Consider the following 22,115-nt stretch of genomic DNA (forward strand, 5'->3'; position numbering starts at 1 on the left):
ACTATAAATAATGCTGTCACTAGCGTGAGCGTTGCGTGAGCGTCGTGGAAAGTCGGAAAAGTCGGCTGCGTGGGTGAGTGCCAAGTTTGGGGAGCGTTTCGTAGTATGCGCAGTGCAATGGAGACACGGAAACTTGTTGTGGCCCAGTGTTTTGCAGTTGGACGACAAGATTGGTACACAGTAGTAAAGAGCGAGGCACTGAGTTGGCATGAATAATGGAGTGCACAAAGGGGCTCGAGATGAGTTTGTTACCTCAGGTGCTGTATGATTGCCGACAAGGAGTGAAAACGGAGCAATGTGTGACCGCTCTTCCAATTTAAGACGTTAAAAACAGACGGAACTTGCATTTGTAATACCAGAGCATCGAAACTACTTGGTACTTTTGTGTATATGAACGTGTCCGCGCCTTTGTACTCTGCTCCCTTCACCGCTACAAACCAACCAACCATCGTGTCCGTGCGCATCAGAGTCGCAAAGAATGGGGAATAGCGCAGTTTTTTCGTGCATGGGGCGTAGCTCAGGTGGTAGAGCGTTCGCTTCGCATGTGAAAGGTCCACGGTTCAAGCCGCGGCGCCTCCATTTTTTGTGGTCAGTGTATGGTAAGTGTTGGTCGCGGCGAACCTAAAGGCACGCAAGATGTTGCAAAGCCAGAGACACAGACTGATATGATGTATACTGACGTAAGGAGAGCAAGATGTAAGTGTGGGGACCGGCTGTTATCGAGGTGTCATCGAGTGCAGATCTGTCTTAGGTATGACGGCTTAACCTCATTGAAGTCTAGAGGGTGGACAACACGTTCGTCTTACTCAGAGCGGTGTCCGAACTCTATTTTCGACGTTATACGTGCCACTTTCATTGTGGCCAACTACGATTCGATACAGAATGCACGAAACCTGAAAGACACCCTAACAGATACATAGAGAGTAGTGTTTGTCTGCTGAATAATGGGAGTGCAAGGGTCTGTGTCGTCTATATGGCTGTATATAGCACCATTAGTCTTCGGGGGGGTTGGGCGTAGCTCAGATGGTGGAGCGCTTGCTTAGTATGCGAGACGTACTGGGATCAATACCCAGTGCCTCCGGAATTTTTAACACACCTACATGCGCACCTTGCCATGCAAGTGGAATAATTCACAGCCAGCAGATGTGTGTAGGAAGATACAAGCGAATGATTAGCATCCACAATTGGCAAGCGTGCTGTTATTAGTGCGCGGGAAGCACCCTCCTCCCACGCCTACACTTAATTTAGAAACAGTACAAGTGTTCCCGTAAGATTCTCAAGCCTATGTCGGAAAGATCTGCCTTGCGCCGAGTTCACGTAAATCTCACTGCACATTCCTATTCTTTGCGTGCAGTCGGCTGCTACAGGTGTTGCTAGTTGTGACTGCTGATAACAGATGCCGTAGCAATCAATTCATGGAGTGAGTTGTACGTTTTGCGATAGTCTGTCTCTGACAAGCAAGCACAGGTGACATAGGTGCGAACACAGGAAGCTTGCAGACCCTCGCTGCCTGCAGACACCGAGCAACCACACTAGGAGGGCGGCCTAAGCCGTAGGCGAAATGTGCTCATTCGCTTTGGCGCGACGTCGAACTATAAATAATGCTGTCACTAGCGTGAGCGTTGCGTGAAAGTCGGAAAAGTCGGCTGCGTGGGTGAGTGCCAAGTTTGGGGAGCGTTTCGTAGTATGCGCAGTGCAATGGAGACGCGGAAACTTGTTGTGGCCCAGTGTTTTGCAGTTGGACGACAAGATTGGTACACAGTAGTAAAGAGCGAGGCACTGAGTTGGCATGAATAATGGAGTGCACAAAGGGGCTCGAGATGAGTTTGTTACCTCAGGTGCTGTATGATTGTCGACAAGGAGTGAAAACGGAGCAATGTGTGACGGCTCTTCCAATTTAAGACGTTAAAAACATACGGAACTTGCATTTGTAATACCAGAGCTTCGTAACTACTTGGTACTTTTGTGTATATGAACGTGTCCGCGCCTTTGTACTCTGCTCCCTTCACCGCTACAAACCAACCAACCATCGTGTCCGTGCGCATCAGAGTCGCAAAGAATGGGTAATAGCGCAGTTTGGTCGTGCATGGGGCGTAGCTCAGGTGGTAGAGCGTTCGCTTCGCATGTGAAAGGTCCACGGTTCAAGCCGCGGCGCCTCCATTTTTTGTGGTCAGTGTATGGTAAGTGTTGGTCGCGGCGAACCTAAAGGCACGCAAGATGTTGCAAAGCCAGCGTCACAGACTGATATGATGTATACTGACGTAAGGAGAGCAAGATGTAAGTGTGGGGACCGGCTGTTATCGAGGTGTCATCGAGTGCAGATCTGTCTTAGGTATCACGGCTTAACCTCATTGAAGTCTAGATGGTGGACAACACGTTCGTCTTACTCAGAGCGGTGTCCGAACTCTATTTTCGACGTTATACGTGCCACTTTCATTGTGGCCAACTACGATTCGATACAGAATGCACGAAACCTGAAAGACACCCTAACAGATACATAGAGAGTAGTGTTTGTCTGCTGAATAATGGGAGTGCAAGGGTCTGTGTCGTCTATATGGCTGTATGTAGCACCATTAGTCTTCGGGGGGGCGGGCGTAGCTCAGATGGTAGAGCGCTTGCTTAGTATGCGAGACGTACTGGGATCAATACCCAGTGCCTCCGGAATTTTTAACACACCTACATGCGCACCTTGCCATGCAAGTGGAATAATTCACAGCCAGCAGATGTGTCTAGGAAGATACAAGCGAATGATTAGCATCCACAATTGGCAAGCGTGCTGTTATTAGTGCGCGGGAAGCACCCTCCTCCCACGCCTACACTTAATTTAGAAACAGTACAAGTGTTCCCGTAAGATTCTCAAGCCTATGTCGGAAAGATCTGCCTTGCGCCGAGTTCACGTAAATCTCACTGCACATTCCTATTCTTTGCGTGCAGCCGGCTGCTACAGGTGTTGCTAGTTGTGACTGCTGATAACAGATGCCGTAGCAATCAATTCATGGAGTGAGTTGTACGTTTTGCGATAGTCTGTCTCTGACAAGCAAGCACGGGTGACATAGGTGCGAACACAGGAAGCTTGCAGACCCTCGCTGCCTGCAGACACCGAGCAGCCACACTAGGAGGGCGGCCTAAGCCGTAGGCGAAATGTGCTCATTCGCTTTGGCGCGACGTCGAACTATAAATAATGCTGTCACTAGCGTCAGCGTCGTGGAAAGTCGGAAAAGTCGGCTGCGTGGGTGAGTGCCAAGTTTGGGGAGCGTTTCGTAGTATGCGCAGTGCAATGGAGACGCGGAAACTTGTTGTGGCCCAGTGTTTTGCGGTTGGACGACAAGATTGGTACACAGTAGTAAAGAGCGAGGCACTGAGTTGGCATGAATAATGGAGTGCACAAAGGGGCTCGAGATGAGTTTGTTACCTCAGGTGCTGTATGATTGTCGACAAGGAGTGAAAACGGAGCAATGTGTGACGGCTCTTCCAATTTAAGACGTTAAAAACAGACGGAACTTGCATTTGTAATATCAGAGCATCGAAACTACTTGGAACTTTTGTGTATATGAACGTGTCCGCGCCTTTGTACTCTGCCCCCTTCACCGCTACAAACCAACCAACCATCGTGTCCGTGCGCATCAGGGTCGCAAAATATGGGGAATAGCGCAGTTCGGTCGTGCATGGGGCGTAGCTCAGATGGTAGAGCGTTCGCTTCGCATGTGAAAGGTCCAGGTTTCAAGCCGCGGCGCCTCCATTTTTTGTGGTCAGTGTATGGTAAGTGTTGGTCGCGGCGAACCTAAAGGCACGCAAGATGTTGCAAAGCCAGCGTCACAGACTGATATGATGTATACTGACGTAAGGAGAGCAAGATGTAAGTGTGGGGACCGGCTGTTATCGAGGTGTCATCGAGTGCAGATCTGTCTTAGGTATCACGGCTTAACCTCACTGAAGTCTAGAGGGTGGACAACACGTTCGTCTTACTCAGAGCGGTGTCCGAACTCTATTTTCAACGTTATACGTGCCACTTTCATTGTGGCCAACTACGATTCGATACAGAATGCACGAAACCTGAAAGACACCCTAACGGATACATAGAGAGTAGTGTTTGTCTGCTGAATAATGGGAGTGCAAGGGTCTGTATCGTCTATATGGCTGTATGTAGCACTATTAGTCTTTGGGGGAGGCGGGCGTAGCTCAGATGGTAGAGCACTCGCTTAGTATGTGAGAGGTACAGGGATCAGTACCCAGTGCCTACAGAATTTTTAACACACCTACATGCGCACCTTGCCATGCAAGTGGAATAATTCACAGCCAGCAGATGTGTCTAGGAAGATACAAGCGAATGATTAGCATCCACAATTGGCAAGCGTGCTGTTATTAGTGCGCGGGAAGCACCCTCCTCCCACGCCTACACTTAATTTATAAACAGTACAAGTGTTCCCGTAAGATTCTCAAGCCTATGTCGGAAAGATCTGCCTTGCGCCGAGTTCACGTAAATCCCACTGCACATTCCTATTCTTTGCGTGCAGTCGGCTGCTACTGGTGTTGCTAGTTGTGACTGCTGATAACAGATGCCGTAGCAATCAATTCATGGAGTGAGTTGTACGTTTTGCGATAGTCTGTCTCTGACAAGCAAGCACAGGTGACATAGGTGCGAACACAGGAAGCTTGCAGCCCCTCGCTGCCTGCAGACACCGAGCAGCCACACTAGGAGGGCGGCCTAAGCCGTAGGCGAAATGTGCTCATTCGCTTTGGCGCGACGTCGAACTATAAATAATGCTGTCACTAGCGTGAGCGTCGTGGAAAGCCGGAAAAGTCGGCTGCGTGGGTGAGTGCCAAGTTTGGGGAGCGTTTCGTAGTATGCGCAGTGCAATGGAGACGCGGAAACTTGTTGTGGCCCAGTGTTTTGCGGTTGGACGACAAGATTGGTACACAGTAGTAAAGAGCGAGGCACTGTGTTGGCATGAATAATTGAGTGCACAAAGGGGCTCGAGATGAGTTTGTTATCTCAAGTGCTGTATGATTGTCGACAAGGAGTGAAAACGGAGCAATGTGTGACGGCTCTTCCAATTTAAGACGTTAAAAACAGACGGAACTTGCATTTGTAATACCAGAGCATCGAAACTACTTGGAACTTTTGTGTATATGAACGTGTCCGCGCCTTTGTACTCTGCTCCCTTCACCGCTACAAACCAACCAACCATCGTGTCCGTGCGCATCAGATTCGCAAAGAATGGGGAATAGCGCAATTTGGTCGTGCAGGGGGGTAGCTCAGGTGGTAGAGCGTTCGCTTCACATGTGAAAGGTCCACGGTTCAAGCCGCGGCGCCTCCATTTTTTGTGGTCATTGCATGGTAAGTGTTGGTCGCGGCGAACCTAAAGGCACGCAAGATGTTGCAAAGCCAGCGTCACAGACTGATATGATGTATACTGACGTAAGGAGAGCAAGATGTAAGTGTGGGGACCGGCTGTTATCGAGGTGTCATCGAGTGCAGATCTTTATTAGGTATCACGGCTTAACCTCATTGAAGTCTAGAGGGTGGACAACACGTTCGTCTTACTCAGAGCGGTGTCCGAACTCTATTTTCGACGTTATACGTGCCACTTTCATTGTGGCCAACTACGATTCGATACAGAATGCACGAAACCTGAAAGACACCCTAACGGATACATAGAGAGTAGTGTTTGTCTGCTGAATAATGGGAGTGCAAGGGTCTGTATCGTCTATATGGCTGTATGTAGCACTATTAGTCTTTGGGGGAGGCGGGCGTAGCTCAGATGGTAGAGCACTCGCTTAGTATGTGAGAGGTACAGGGATCAGTACCCAGTGCCTACAGAATTTTTAACACACCTACATGCGCACCTTGCCATGCAAGTGGAATAATTCACAGCCAGCAGATGTGTCTAGGAAGATACTAGCAAATGATTAGCATCCACAATTGGCAAGCGTGCTGTTATTAGTGCGCGGGAAGCACCCTCCTCCCACGCCTACACTTAATTTAGAAACAGTACAAGTGTTCCCGTAAGATTCTCAAGCCTATGTCGGAAAGATCTGCGTTGCGCCGAGTTCACGTAAATCCCACTGCACATTCCTATTCTTTGCGTGCAGTCGGCTGCTACTGGTGTTGCTAGTTGTGACTGCTGATAACAGATGCCGTAGCAATCAATTCATGGAGTGAGTTGTACGTTTTGCGATAGTCTGTCTCTGACAAGCAAGCACAGGTGACATAGGTGCGAACACAGGAAGCTTGCAGACCCTCGCTGCCTGCAGACACCGAGCAGCCACACTAGGAGGGCGGCCTAAGCCGTAGGCGAAATGTGCTCATTCGCTTTGGCGCGACGTCGAACTATAAATAATGCTGTCACTAGCGTGAGCGTCGTGGAAAGCCGGAAAAGTCGGCTGCGTTGGTGAGTGCCAAGTTTGGGGAGCGTTTCGTAGTATGCGCAGTGCAATGGAGACGCGGAAACTTGTTGTGGCCCAGTGTTTTGCGGTTGGACGACAAGATTGGTACACAGTAGTAAAGAGCGAGGCACTGAGTTGGCATGAACAATTGAGTGCACAAAGGGGCTCGAGATGAGTTTGTTATCTCAAGTGCAGTATGATTGTCGACAAGGAGTGAAAACGGAGCAATGTGTGACGGCTCTTCCAATTTAAGACGTTAAAAACAGACGGAACTTGCATTTGTAATACCAGAGCATCGAAACTACTTGGAACTTTTGTGTATATGAACGTGTCCGCGCCTTTGTACTCTGCTCCCTTCACCGCTACAAACCAACCAACCATCGTGTCCGTGCGCATCAGGGTCGCAAAAAATGGGGAATAGCGCAATTTGGTCGTGCATGGGGCGTAGCTCAGATGGTAGAGCGTTCGCTTCGCATGTGAAAGGTCCAGTTTTCAAGCCGCGGAGCCTCCATTTTTTGTGGTCAGTGTATGGTAAGTGTTGGTCGCGGCGAACCTAAAGGCACGCAAGATGTTGCAAAGCCAGCGTCACAGACTGATATGATGTATACTGACGTAAGGAGAGCAAGATGTAAGTGTGGGGACCGGCTGTTATCGAGGTGTCATCGAGTGCAGATCTGTCTTAGGTATCACGGCTTAACCTCATTGAAGTCTAGAGGGTGGACAACACGTTCGTCTTACTCAGAGCGGTGTCCGAACTCTATTTTCGACGTTATACGTGCCACTTTCATTGTGGCCAACTACGATTCGATACAGATTGCACGAAACCTGAAAGACACCCTAACAGATACATAGAGAGTAGTGTTTGTCTGCTGAATAATGGGAGTGCAAGGGTCTGTGTCGTCTATATGGCTGTATGTAGCACCATTAGTCTTCAGGGGGGCGGGCGTAGCTCAGATGGTAGAGCGCTCGCTTAGTATGCGAGACGTATTGGGATCAATACCCAGTGCCTCCGGAATTTTTAACACACCTACATGCGCACCTTGCCATGCAAGTGGAATAATTCACAGCCAGCAGATGTGTCTAGGAAGATACAAGCGAATGATTAGCATCCACAATTGGCAAGCGTGCTGTTATTAGTGCGCGGGAAGCACCCTCCTCCCACGCCTACACTTAATTTAGAAACAGTACAAGTGTTCCCGTAAGATTCTCAAGCCTATGTCGGAATGATCTGCCTTGCGCCGAGTTCACGTAAATCCCTCTGCACATTCCTATTCTTTGCGTGCAGTCGGCTGCTACTGGTGTTGCTAGTTGTGGCTTCCGATAACAGATGCCGTAGCAATCAATTCATGGAGTGAGTTGTACGTTTTGCGATAGTCTGTCTCTGACAAGCAAGCACGGGTGACATAGGTGCGAACACAGGAAGCTTGCAGACCCTCGCTGCCTGCAGACACCGAGCAGCCACACTAGGAGGGCGGCCTAAGCCGTAGGCGAAATGTGCTCATTCGCTTTGGCGCGACGTCGAAATATAAATAATGCTGTCACAAGCGTGAGCTTCGTGGAAAGTCGGAAAAGTCGGCTGCGTGGGTGAGTGCCAAGTTTGGGGAGCGTTTCGTAGTATGCGCAGTGCAATGGAGACGCGGAAACTTGTTGTGGCCCAGTGTTTTGCAGTTGGACGACAAGATTGCTACACAGTAGTAAAGAGCGAGGCACTGAGTTGGCATGAATAATGGAGTGCACAAAGGGGCTCGAGATGAGTTTATTACCTCAGGTACTGTATGATTGTCGACAAGGAGTGAAAACGGAGCAATGTGTGACGGCTCTTCCAATTTAAGACGTTAAAACAGACGGAACTTGCATTTGTAATACCAGAGCATCGAAACTACTTGGAACTTTTGTGTATATGAACGTGTCCGCGCCTTTGTACTCTGCTCCCTTCACCGCTACAAACCAAGCAACCATCGTGTCCGTGCGCATCAGAGTCGCAATGAATGGGGAATAGCGCAATTTGCTCGTGCATGGGGCGTAGCTCAGGTGGTAGAGCATTCGCTTCACATGTGAAAGGTCCACGGTTCAAGCAGTGGCGCCTCCATTTTTTGTGGTCATTGCATGGTAAGTGTTGGTCGCGGCGAACCTAAAGACACGCAAGATGTTGCAAAGCCAGCGTCACAGACTGATATGATGTATACTGACGTAAGGAGAGCAAGATGTAAGTGTGGGGACCGGCTGTTATCGAGGTGTCATCGAGTGCAGATCTGTATTAGGTATCACGGCTTAACCTCATTGAAGTCTAGAGGGTGGACAACACGTTCGTCTTACTCAGAGCGATGTCCGAACTCTATTTTCGACGTTATACGTGCCACTTTCATTGTGGCCAACTACGATTCGATACAGAATGCACGAAACCTGAAAGACACCCTAACGGATACATTGAGAGTAGTGTTTGTCTGCTGAATAATGGGAGTGCAAGGGTCTGTATCGTCTATATGGCTGTATGTAGCACTATTAGTCTTCGGGGGAGGCGGGCGTAGCTCAGATGGTAGAGCGCTCGCTTAGTATGTGAGAGGTACAGGGATCAATACCCAGTGCCTACAGAATTTTTAACACACCTACACGGGCACCTAGCCATGCAAGTGGAATAATTCACAGCCAGCAGATGTGTCTAGGAAGATACAAGCGAATGATTAGCATCCACAATTGGCAAGCGTGCTGTTATTAGTGCGCGGGAAGCACCCTCCTCCCACGCCTACACTTAATTTAGAAACAGTACAAGTGTTCCCGTAAGATTCTCAAGCCTATGTAGGAAAGATCTGCCTTGCGCCGAGTTCACGTAAATCCCACTGCACATTCCTATTCTTTGCGTGCAGTCGGCTGCTACTGGTGTTGCTAGTTGTGACTGCTGATAACAGATGCCGTAGCAATCAATTCATGGAGTGAGTTGTACGTTTTGCGATAGTCTGTCTCTGACAAGCAAGCACAGGTGACATAGGTGCGAACACAGGAAGCTTGCAGACCCTCGCTGCCCCGAGCAGCCACACTAGGAGGGCGGCCTAAGCCGTAGGCGAAATGTGCTCATTCGCTTTGGCGCGACGTCGAACTATAAATAATGCTGTCACTAGCGTGAGCGTCGTGGAAAGTCGGAAAAGTCGGCTGCGTGGGTGAGTGCCAAGTTTGGGGAGCGTTTGGTAGTATGCGCTGTGCAATGGAGACGCGGAAACTTGTTGTGGCCCACTGTTTTGCAGTTGGACGACAAGATTGGTACACAGTAGTAAAGAGCGAGGCACTGAGTTGGCATGAATAATGGAGTGCACAAAGGGGCTCGAGATGAGTTCGTTACCTCAGGTGCTGTATGATTGTCGACAAGGAGTGAAAACGGAGCAATGTGTGACGGCTCTTCCAATTTAAGACGTTAAAAACAGACGGAACTTGCATTTGTAATACCAGAGCATCGAAACTACTTGGAACTTTTGTGTATATGAACGTGTCCGCGCCTTTGTACTCTGCTCCCTTCACCGCTACAAACCAACCAACCAGCGTGTCCGTGCGCATCAGAGTCGCAATGAATGGGGAATAGCGCAATTTGGTCGTGCATGGGGCGTAGCTCAGGTGGTAGAGCATTCGCTTCACATGTGAAAGGTCCACGGTTCAAGCCGCGGCGCCTCCATTTTTTGTGGTCATGGCATGGTAAGTGTTGGTCGCGGCGAACCTAAAGGCACGCAAGATGTTGCAAAGCCAGCGTCACAGACTGATATGATGTATACTGACGTAAGGAGAGCAAGATGTAAGTGTGGGGGCCGGCTGTTATCGAGGTGTCATCGAGTGCAGATCTGTATTAGGTATCACGGCTTAACCTCATTGAAGTCTAGAGGGTGGACAACACGTTCGTCTTACTCAGAGCGGTGTCCGAACTCTATTTTCGACGTTATACGTGCCACTTTCATTGTGGCCAACTACGATTCGATACAGAATGCACGAAACCTGAAAGACACCCTAACGGATACATAGAGAGTAGTGTTTGTCTGCTGAATAATGGGAGTGCAAGGGTCTGTATCGTCTATATGGCTGTATGTAGCACTATTAGTCTTCGGGGGAGGCGGGCGTAGCTCAGATGGTAGAGCGCTCGCTTAGTATGTGAGAGGTACAGGGATCAATACCCAGTGCCTACAGAATTTTTAACACACCTACATGCGCACCTTGCCATGCAAGTGGAATAATTCACAGCCAGCAGATGTGTCTAGGAAGATACAAGCGAATGATTAGCATCCACAATTGGCAAGCGTGCTGTTATTAGTGCGCGGGAAGCACCCTCCTCCCACGCCTACACTTTATTTAGAAACAGTACAAGTGTTCCCGTAAGATTCTCAAGCCTATGTCGGAAAGATCTGCGTTGCGCCGAGTTCACGTAAATCCCACTGCACATTCCCATTCTTTGCGTGCAGTCGGCTGCTACTGGGGTTGCTAGTTGTGACTGCTGATAACAGATGCCGTAGCAATCAATTCATGGAGTGAGTTGTACGTTTTGCGATAGTCTGTCTCTGACAAGCAAGCACAGGTGACATAGGTGCGAACACAGGAAGCTTGCAGACCCTCGCTGCCTGCAGACACCGAGCAGCCACACTAGGAGGGCGGCCTAAGCCGTAGGCGAAATGTGCTCATTCGCTTTGGCGCGACGTCGAATTATAAATAATGCTGTCACTGCGTGAGCGTCGTGGAAAGTCGGAAAAGTCGGCTGCGTGGGTGAGTGCCAAGTTTGGGGAGCGTTTCGTAGTATGCGCAGTGCAATGGAGACGCAGAAACTTGTTGTCGCCCAGTGTTTTGCAGTTGGACGACAAGATTGGTACACAGTAGTAAAGAGCGAGGCACTGAGTTGGCATGAATAATGGAGTGCACAAAGGGGCTCGAGATGAGTTTGTTACCTCAGGTGATGTATGATTGTCGCAACGAGTGTAAACGGAGCAATGTGTGACGGCTCTTTCAATTTAAGACGTTAAAAACAGACGGAATTTGCATTTGTAATACCAGAGCATCGAAACTACTTGGAACTTTTGTGTAAATGAACGTGTCCGCGCCTTTGTACTCTGCTACCTTCACCGCTACATACCAACCAACCATCGTGTCCGTGCGCATCAGAGTCGCAAAGAATGGGGAATAGCGCAGTTTGGTCGCGCATGGGGCGTAGGTCAGTTGGTTGAGCGTTCGCTTCGCATGTGAAAGGTCCAGGGTTCAAGCCGCGGCGCCTCCATTTTTTGTGGTCAGTGCATGGTAAGTGTTGGTCGCGGCGAACCTAAAGGCACGCAAGATGTTGCAAAGCCAGCGTCACAGACTGATATGATGTATACTGACGTAAGGAGAGCAAGATGTAAGTGTGGGGACCGGCTGTTATCGAGGTGTCATCGAGTGCAGATCTGTATTAGGTATCACGGCTTAACCTCATTGAAGTCTAGAGGGTGGACAACACGTTCGTCTTACTCAGAGCGGTGTCCGAACTCTATTTTCGACGTTATACGTGCCACTTTCATTGTGGACAACTACGTTTCGATACAGAATGCACGAAACCTGAAAGATACCGTAACGGATACATAGAGAGTAGTGTTTGTCTGCTGAATAATGGGAGTGCAATGGTCTGTGTCGTCTATATGGCTGTATGTAGCACCATAAATCTTCGGGGGGGCAAGCGTAGCTCAGATGGTAGAGCGCTGGCTTAGTATGCGAGAGGTACTAGGATCAATACCCAGTGCATCCAGAATTTTTAACACACCTACATGCGCACCTTGCCATGCAAGTGGAATAATTCACAGCCAGCAGAAGTGTCTAGGAAGATACAAGCGAATGATTAACATCCACAACTGGCAAGCGTGCTGTTATTAGTGCGCAGGAAGCACCCTCCTCCAACGCCTACACTTAATTTACAAACAGTACAAGTGTTCCCGTAAGATTCTCAAGCCTATGTCGGAAAGATCTGCCTTGCGCCGAGTTCATGTAAATCCCACTGCCCATCCCTATTCTTTGCGTGCAGTCGGCTGCTACTGGTGTTGCTAGTTGTGACTGCTGATAACAGATGCCGTAGCAATCAACTCATGGAGTGAGTTAATGTTTTGCGATAGTCTGTCTCTGACAAGCAAGCACAGGTGACATAGGTGCGAACACAGGAAGCTTGCAGCCCCTCGCTGCCTGCAAACACCGAGCAGCCACACTAGGAGGGCGGCCTAAGCCGTATGCGAAATGTGCTCATTCGCTTTGGCGCGACGTCGAACTATAAATTAGGCTGTAACTAGCGTGAGCGTTGCGTGAGTGTCGTGTAAAGTTGGGAAAGTCGGCTGCATTGGGTGAGTGCCAAGTTTGGGGAGCGTTTCGTAGTATGCGCAGTGCAATGGAGACGCGGAAAGTTGTTGTTTCCCAGTGTTTTGCAGTTGGACGACAAGAGTGGAAAACAGTAGTAAAGAGCGAGGCACTGAGTTGGAATGAACAATGGAGTGCACAATGGGGCTCGAGATGTGCTTGTTACCTCAGGTGCTGTGTGATTGTCGACAAGGAGTGAAAACGGAGCAATTTCTGACGGCCCTTTCAATTTAAGACGCTAAAAACAGACGGAATTTGCATTTGTAATACCAGAGCATCGAAACTACTTGGAACTCTTGTGTATATGAACGTGTCCGCGCCTCTGTACTCTGGTCCCTTCACCGCTACAAACCAACCAACCACCGTGTCCTTGCACATCAGAGTCGCAAAGAATGGAGAATAGCGCAGCTTGGTCGTGCATGGGGGCGTAGGTCAGTTGGAAGAGCGTTCGCTTCGCATGTGAAAGGTCCAGGGTTCAAGCCCCGGCGCCTAGATTTTCTGTGGTCATTGCATGGTAAGTGTTGGTCGCGGCGAACCTAAAGGCACGCAAGATGTCGCAAAGCCAGCGTCACAGACTGATATAATGTATACTGACGTAAGGAGAGCAAGATGTAAGTGTGGGGACCGGCTGTTATCGAGGTGTCATTGAGTGCAGATCCGTCTTAGGTATCACCGCTTAACCTCATTGAAATCTAGAAAGTGGACAAAACGTTCGTCTTGCTCAGAGCGGTGTCCGAACTCTATTTTCGACGTTATGCGTGCCACTTTCATTGTGGCCAACTACGATTCGATACAGAATGCACGAAACCTGAAAGACACCCTCACGGATACATAGAGAGTAGTGTTTGTCTGCTGAATAATGGGAGTGCAAGTGTCTGTGTCGTCTATATGGCTGTATGTAGCACCCTTACACATCGTGGTGGCGGGCGTAGCTCAGATGGTAGAGCGCTCGCTTGGTAAGCGAGGGGTACTGGGATCGATAACCAGTGCCTCCAGAATTTTTAACACACCTACATGCGAACCTTGCCATGCAAGTGGAATAATTCACAGACAGCAGATGTGTCCAGGAAGATACAAGCGAATGATTAGCATGCACAATTTGCAAGCTGGCTTTTATTCGTGCGCAGGAAGCACCCTCCTCCAACGCCTACACTTAATTTACAAACAGTACAAGTGTTCCCGTAAGATTCTCAAGCCTACATCGGAAAGATCTTCCTTGCCCCGAGTTCATTTAAATCCCACTGCACATTCTTATTCTTTGCGTGCAGTCGGCTGCTACTGTTGTTGCTAGTTGTGACTGCTGATAACAGATGCCGTAGCAATCAATTCATGGAGTGAGTTGTATGCTTTGCGATAGTCTGTCTCTGACAAGCAAGAACAGGTGACATAGGTGCTAACACAGAAAGCTTGCAGCCCCTCGCTGCCTGCAGACACCGAGCAGCCACACTAGGGGGGCGGCCTAAGCCATAGGCGAAATGTGCTCATTCGCTTTGGCGCGACGTCGAACTATAAATAATACTGTCACTAGCTTGAGCGTTGCGTGAGCGTCGTGGAAAGTCGGAAAAGTCGGCTGCATGGGTGAGTGCCATGTTTGGGGAGCGTTTCGTAGTATGCGCAGTGCAATGGATACGGGGAAACTTGTTGTGGCCCAGTGTTTGGCAGTTGGACGACAAAAGTGGAACACAGTAGTAAAGAGCGAGGCAGTGAGTTGGAATGAACAATGGAGTGCACAACGGGGCTCGAGATGTAATACTGTCACTAGCTTGAGCGTTGCGTGAGCGTCGTGGAAAGTCGGAAAAGTCGGCTGCATGGGTGAGTGCCATGTTTGGGGAGCGTTTCGTAGTATGCGCAGTGCAATGGATACGGGGAAACTTGTTGTGGCCCAGTGTTTGGCAGTTGGACGACAAAAGTGGAACACAGTAGTAAAGAGCGAGGCAGTGAGTTGGAATGAACAATGGAGTGCACAACGGGGCTCGAGATGTGCTTGTTACCTCAGGTGACGTGTGATTGTCTACAAGGAGTGAAAACGGAGCAATTTGTGACGGCCCTTTCAATTTAAGACATTAAAAACAGACGGAATTTGCATTTGTAATACCAGAGCATCGAAACTACTTCGAACTCTTGTGTATATGAACGTGTCCGCGCCTTTGTACTCTGGTCCCTTCACCGCTACAAACCAACCAACCATGGTGTCCTTGCATATCAGAGTGGCAAAGAATGGAGAATATCGCAGCTTGGTCGTGCATGGGCGCGCAGGTCAGTTGGTAGAGCGTTCGCTTCGCATGTGAAAGGTTCAGGGTTCAACCCCGGCGCCTTCGTTTTTTTTGGTCATTGCATGATAAGTGTTGGTCGCGGTTAACCTAAAGGCACGCAAGATGTCGCAAAGCCAGCGTCACAGACTGATATGATGTATACTGACGTAAGGAGAGCAAGATGTAAGTGTGGGGACCGGCTGTTATCGAGATGTCATCGAGTGCATATCCGTCTTAGGTATCACGGCTTAAACTCATTGAAATCTAGAGAGTGGACAACACGTTCGTCTTACTCAGAGCGGTGTCCGAGCTCTATTTTCGACGTTATGCGTGCCACTTTCATTGTGGCCAACTACGATTCGATAAAGAAAGCACGAAACCTGAAAGACACCCTCACGGATACATAGAAAGTAGTGTTTGTCTGCTGAATAATGGGAGTGCAAGGGTCTGTGTCCTCTATATGGCTGTATGTAGTACCATTATGCATGGGGGCGCTACGTAGGTCGGATGGTAGATCGCTCTCTTGGTAAACGAGAGGTACTGGGATCGATACCCAGTGCCTCCAGAATTTTTAACACAACAGCAAACGCACCTTGCCATGCAAGTGGAATAATTCACAGGCAGAAGATGTGTCTAGGAAGATATAAGCGAATGATTAGCATTCACAACTGGCAAGCGTGCTGTTATTAGTGCGCAGGAAGCACCCTCCTCCAACGCCTACACTTAATTTACAAACAGTACAAGTGTTCCCATAAGATTCTCAAGCCTACGTCGGAAAGATCTGCCTTGCCCCGAGTTCATCTAAATCCTACTGCACATTCCTATTCTTTGCGTGCAGTCGGCTGCTACTGGTGTTGCTAGTTGTGACTGCTGATAACAGATGCCGTAGCAATCAACTCATGGAGTGAGTTTATGTTTTGCGATAGTCTGTCTCTGACAAGCAAGCACAGGTGACATAGGTGCGAACACAGGAAGCTTGCAGCCCCTCGCTGCCTGCAGACACCGATCAGCCACAATAGGAGGGCGGCCTAAGCCGTAGGCGAAATGTGCTCATTCGCTTTGGCGCGACGTCGATCTATAAATAAGGCTGTCAGTAGCGTGAGCTTTGCGTGAGCGTCGTGGAAAGTCGGAAAAGTCGGCTGCGTGGGTGAGTGCCAAGTTTGGGGAGCGTTTTGTAGTATGCGCAGTGCAATGGAGACGCGGAAAGTTGTTGTGGCCCAGTGTTTTGCAGTTGGACGACAAGAGTGGAACACAGTAGTAAAGAGCGAGGCAGTGAGTTGGAATGAACAATGGAGCGCACAATGGGGCTCGAGATGTGCTTGTTACCTCAGGTGCTGTGTGATTGTCGACAAGGAGTGAAAACGGAGCAATTTGTGACGGGCCTTTCAATTTAAGACGTTAAAAACAGACGGAATTTGAATTCGTAATACCATAGCATCGAAACTACTTGGAACTCTTGTGTATATGAACGTGTCCGCGCCTTTGTACTCTGGTCCCTCCACCGCTACAAACCAACCAACCATCGTGTCCTTGCACATCAGAGTGGCAAAGATGGAGAATAGCGCTGCTTGGTCGTGCATGGGGGCGTAGGTCAGTTGGTAGAGCGTTCGCTTCGCATGTGAAAGGTCCAGGCTTCTAGCCCCGGCGCCTCCATTTTTTGTGGTCATTGCATGGTAAGTGTTCGTCGCGGTTAACCTAAAGGCACGCAAGATGTCGCAAAGCCAGCGTCACAGACTGATATGATGTATACTGACGTAAGGAGAGCAAGATGTAAGTGTGGGGACCGGCTGTTATCGAGATGTCATCGAGTGCAGATCCGTCTTAGGTATCACGGCTTAACCTCATTGAAATCTAGAGAGTGGACAACACGTTCATCTTACTCAGAGCGGTGTCCGAGATCTATTTTCGACGTTATGCGTGCCACTTTCATTGTGGCCAACTACGATTCGATAAAGAATGCACGAAACCCGAAAGACACCTTCACGGATACAAAGAGAGTAGTGTTTGTCTGCTGAATAATGGGAGTGCAAGGGTCTGTGTCGTCTATATGGCTGTATGTAGGACAACTACGCGTGGGGGTGCGGGCGTAGCTCAGATAGTAGAGCGATCGCATGATAAACGAGAGGTACTCGGATCGATACCCAGTGCCTCCAGAATTTTTAACACAACAGCAAGCGCACCTTGCCATGCAAGTGGAATAATTCACAGGCAGAAGATGTGTCTAGGAAGATACAAGCGAATGATTAGCATCCACAACTGGCAAGCGTACTGTTATTAGTGCGCAGGAAGCACCCTCCTCCAACGCCTACACTTAATTTAGAAACAGTACAAGTGTTCCCGTAAGATTCTCAAGCCTACGTCGGAAAGATCTGCCTTGCCCCGAGTTCATTTAAATCCCACTGCACATTCTTATTCTTTGCGTGCAGTCGGCTGCTACTGGTGTTGCTAGTTGTGACTGCTGATAACAGATGCTGTAGCAATCAATTCATGGAGTGAGTTGTATGCTTTGCGATAGTCTGTCTCTGACAAGCAAGAACAGGTGACATAGGTGCTAACACAGAAAGCTTGCAGCCCCTCGCTGCCTGCAGACACCGAGCAGCCACACTAGGAGGGCGGCCTAAGCCATAGGCGAAATGTGCTCATTCGCTTTGGCGCGACGTCGAACTATAAATAATACTGTCACTAGCTTGAGCGTTGCGTGAGCGTCGTGGAAAGTCGGAAAAGTCGGCTGCATGGGTGAGTGCCATGTTTGGGGAGCGTTTCGTAGTATGCGCAGTGCAATGGAGACGCGGAAACTTGTTGTGGACCAGTGTTTTGCAGTTGGACGACAAGAGTGGAACACAGTAGTAAAGAGCGAGGCAGTGAGTTGGAATGAACAATGGAGTGCACAACGGGGCTCGAGATGTGCTTGTTACCTCAGGTGCTGTGTGATTGTCTACAAGGAGTGAAAACGGAGCAATTTGTGACGGCCCTTTCAATTTAAGACATTAAAAACAGACGGAATTTGCATTTGTAATACCAGAGCATCGAAACTACTTCGAACTCTTGTGTATATGAACGTGTCCGCGCCTTTGTACTCTGCTCCCTTCACCGCTACAAACCAACCAACCATGGTGTCCTTGCATATCAGAGTGGCAAAGAACTGAGAATATCGCAGCTTGGTCATGCATGGGCGCGCAGGTCAGTTGGTAGAGCGTTCGCTTCGCATGTGAAAGGTTCAGGGTTCAACCCCGGCGCCTTCGTTTTTTTTGGTCATTGCATGGTAAGTGTTGGCCGCGGTTAACCTAAAGGCACGCAAGATGTCGCAAAGCCAGCGTCACAGACTGATATGATGTATACTGACGTAAGGAGAGCAAGATGTAAGTGTGGGGACCGGCTGTTATCGAGATGTCATCGAGTGCATATCCGTCTTAGGTATCACGGCTTAAACTCATTGAAATCTAGAGAGTGGACAACACGTTCGTCTTACTCAGAGCGGTGTCCGAGCTCTATTTTCGACGTTATGCGTGCCACTTTCATTGTGGCCAACTACGATTCGATAAAGAAAGCACGAAACCTGAAAGACACCCTCACGGATACATAGAGAGTAGTGTATGTCTGCTGAATAATGGGAGTGCAAGGGTCTGTGTCGTCTATATGGCTGTATGTAGTACCATTATGCATGGGGGCGCGGACGTAGGTCGGATGGTAGATCGCTCTCTTGGTAAACGAGAAGTACTGGGATCGATACCCAGTGCCTCCAGAATTTTTAACACAACAGCAAACGCACCTTGCCATGCAAGTGGAATAATTCACAGGCAGAAGATGTGTCTAGGAAGATACAAGCGAATGATTAGCATCCACAACTGGCAAGCGTGCTGTTATTAGTGCGCAGGAAGCACCCTCCTCCAACGCCTACACTTAATTTAGAAACAGTACAAGTGTTCCCATAAGATTCTCAAGCCTACGTCGGAAAGATCTGCCTTGCCCCGAGTTCATCTAAATCCCACTGCACATTCCTATTCTTTGCGTGCAGTCGGCTGCTACTGGTGTTGCTAGTTGTGACTGCTGATAACAGATGCCGTAGCAATCAACTCATGGAGTGAGTTTATGTTTTGCGATAGTCTGTCTCTGACAAGCAAGCACAGGTGACATAGGTGCGAACACAGGAAGCTTGCAGCCCCTCGCTGCCTGCAGACACCGATCAGCCACAATAGGAGGGCGGCCTAAGCCGTAGGCGAAATGTGCTCATTCGCTTTGGCGCGACGTCGATCTATAAATAAGGCTGTCAGTAGCGTGAGCTTTGCGTGAGCATCGTGGAAAGTCGGAAAAGTCGGCTGCATGGATGAGTGCCAAGTTCGGGGAGCGTTTCGTAGTATGCGCAGTGCAATGGAGACGCGGAATCTTGTTGTGGCCCAGTGTTTTGCAGTTGGACGACAAGAGTGGAACACAGTAGTAAAGAGCGAGACACTGAGTTGGAATGAACAATGGAGTGCACAATGGGGCTCGAGATGTGCTTGTTACCTCAGGTGCTGTGTGATTGTCGACAAGGAGTGAAAACGGAGCAATTTGTGACCGCCCTTTCAATTTAAGACGTTAAAAACAGACGGAATTTTCATTTGTAATACCAGATCATCGAAACTACTTGGAACTCTTGTGTATACGAACGTGTCCGCGCCTTTGTACTCTGGTCCCTTCACCGTTACAAACCAACCAACCATCGTGTCCGTGCACATCAGAGTGGCAAAGAAAGGAGAATAGCGCAGCTTTGCCATGCGTGGGCGCGTAGGTCAGTTGGTAGAGCGTTCCCTTCTCATGTGAAAGGTCCAGGGTTCGAGCCCCGGCGCCTCCATTTTTTGTGGTCATTGCATGGTAAGTGTTGGTCGCGGTTAACCTAAAGGCACGCAAGATGTCGCAAAGCCAGCGTCACGGACTGATATGATGTATACTGACGTAAGGAGAGCAAGATGTAAGTGTTGGGACCGGCTGTTATCGAGATGTCATCGAGTGCAGAACCGTCTTAGTTATCACGGCTTAACCTCATTGAAATCTAGAGAGTGGACAACACGTTCGTCTTACTCAGAGCGGTGTCCGAACCCTATTTTCGACGTTATGCGTGCCACTTTCATTGTGGCCAACTACGATTCGGTACAGAATGCACGAAACCTGAAAGACACCCTTACGGATACATAGAGAGTAGTGTTTGTCTGTTGAATAATGGGAGTGCAAGGGTTTGTGTCGTCTATATGGCTGTATGTAATAACGTTACCAAGGGGGGGGGGGGGGGGCGTAGCTCAGACGGTAGAGCGCTCGCTCGGTAAACGAGAGGTACTGGGATCGATACCCACAACAGCAAGCGCACCTTGCCATGCAAGTGGAATAATTCACAGGCAGAAGATGTGTCTAGGAAGATACAAGCGAATGATTAGCATCCACAACTGGCAAGCGTGCTGTTATTAGTGCACAGGAAGCACCCTCCTCCAACGCCTACACTTAATTTAGAAACAGTACAAGTGTTCCCGTAAGATTCTCAAGCCTACGTCGGAAAGATCTGCCTTGCCCCGAGTTCATTTAAATCCCACTGCACATTCCTATTCTTTGCGTGCAGTCGACTGCTACTGGTGTTGCTAGTTGTGACTGCTGATAACAGATGCCGTAGCAATCAACTCATGGAGTGAGTTTATGTTTTGCGATAGTCTGTCTCTGACAAGCAAGCACAGGTGACATAGGTGCGAACACAGGAAGCTTGCAGCCCCTCGCTGCCTGCAGACACCGAGCAGCCACACTAGGAGGGCGGCCTAAGCCGTAGGCGAAATGTGCTCATTCGCTTTGGCGCGACGTCGAACTATAAATAATGCTGTCACTAGCGTGAGTGTCGTGTAAAGTCGGGAGAGTCGGCTGCATGGGTGAGTGCCAAGTTTGGGGAGCGTTTCGTAGTATGCGCAGTGCAATGGAGACGCGGAAACTTGTTGTGGCCCAGTGTTTTGCAGTTGGACGACAAGAGTGGAACACAGTAGTAAAGAGCGAGACACTGAGTTGGAATGAACAATGGAGTGCACAATGGGGCTCGAGATGTGCTTGTTACCTCAGGTGCTGTGTGATTGTCAACAAGGAGTGAAATCGGAGCAATTTGTGACGGGCCTTTCAATTTAAGACGTTAAAAACAGACGGAATTTGAATTCGTAATACCAGAGCATCGAAACTACTTGGAACTCTTGTGTATATGAACGTGTCCGCGCCTTTGTACTCTGGTCCCTCCACCGCTACAAACCAACCAACCATCGTGTCCTTGCACATCAGAGCGGCAAAGAATGGAGAATAGCGCTGCTTGGTCGTGCATGGGGGCGTAGGTCAGTTGGTAGAGCGTTCGCTTCGCATGTGAAAGGTCCAGGCTTCTAGCCCCGGCGCCTCCATTTTTTGTGGTCATTGCATGGTAAGTGTTGGTCGCGGTTAACCTAAAGGCACGCAAGATGTCGCAAAGCCAGCGTCACAGACTGATATGATGTATACTGACGTAAGGAGAGCAAGATGTAAGTGTGGGGACCGGCTGTTATCGAGATGTCATCGAGTGCAGATCCGTCTTAGGTATCTCGGCTTAACCTCATTGAAATCTAGAGGGTGGACAACACGTTCATCTTACTCAGAGCGGTGTCCGAGCTCTATTTTCGACGTTATGCGTGCCACTTTCATTGTGGCCAACTACGATTCGATAAAGAATGCACGAAACCCGAAAGACACCTTCACGGATACAAAGAGAGTAGTGTTTGTCTGCTGAATAATGGGAGTGCAAGGGTCTGTGTCGTCTATATGGCTGTATGTAGGACAACTACGCGTGGGGGTGCGGGCGCTTGATAAACGAGAGGTACTGGGATCGATACCTAGTGCCTCCAGAATTTTTAACACAACAGCAAGCGCACCTTGCCATGCAAGTGGAATAATTCACAGGCAGAAGATGTGTCTAGGAAGATACAAGCGAATGATTAGCATCCACAACTGGCAAGCGTACTGTTATTAGTGCGCAGGAAGCACCCTCCTCCAACGCCTACACTTGATTCAGAAACAGTACAAGTGTTCCCGTAAGATTCTCAAGCCTACGTCGGAAGGTTCTGCCTTGCCACGAGTTCACTTAAATCCCACTACACATTCTTATTCTTAGCGTGC

This window comes from Schistocerca gregaria, unplaced genomic scaffold (assembly GCF_023897955.1).
Source record: "Schistocerca gregaria isolate iqSchGreg1 unplaced genomic scaffold, iqSchGreg1.2 ptg000156l, whole genome shotgun sequence".
NCBI classification, from domain to species: domain Eukaryota; kingdom Metazoa; phylum Arthropoda; class Insecta; order Orthoptera; family Acrididae; genus Schistocerca; species Schistocerca gregaria.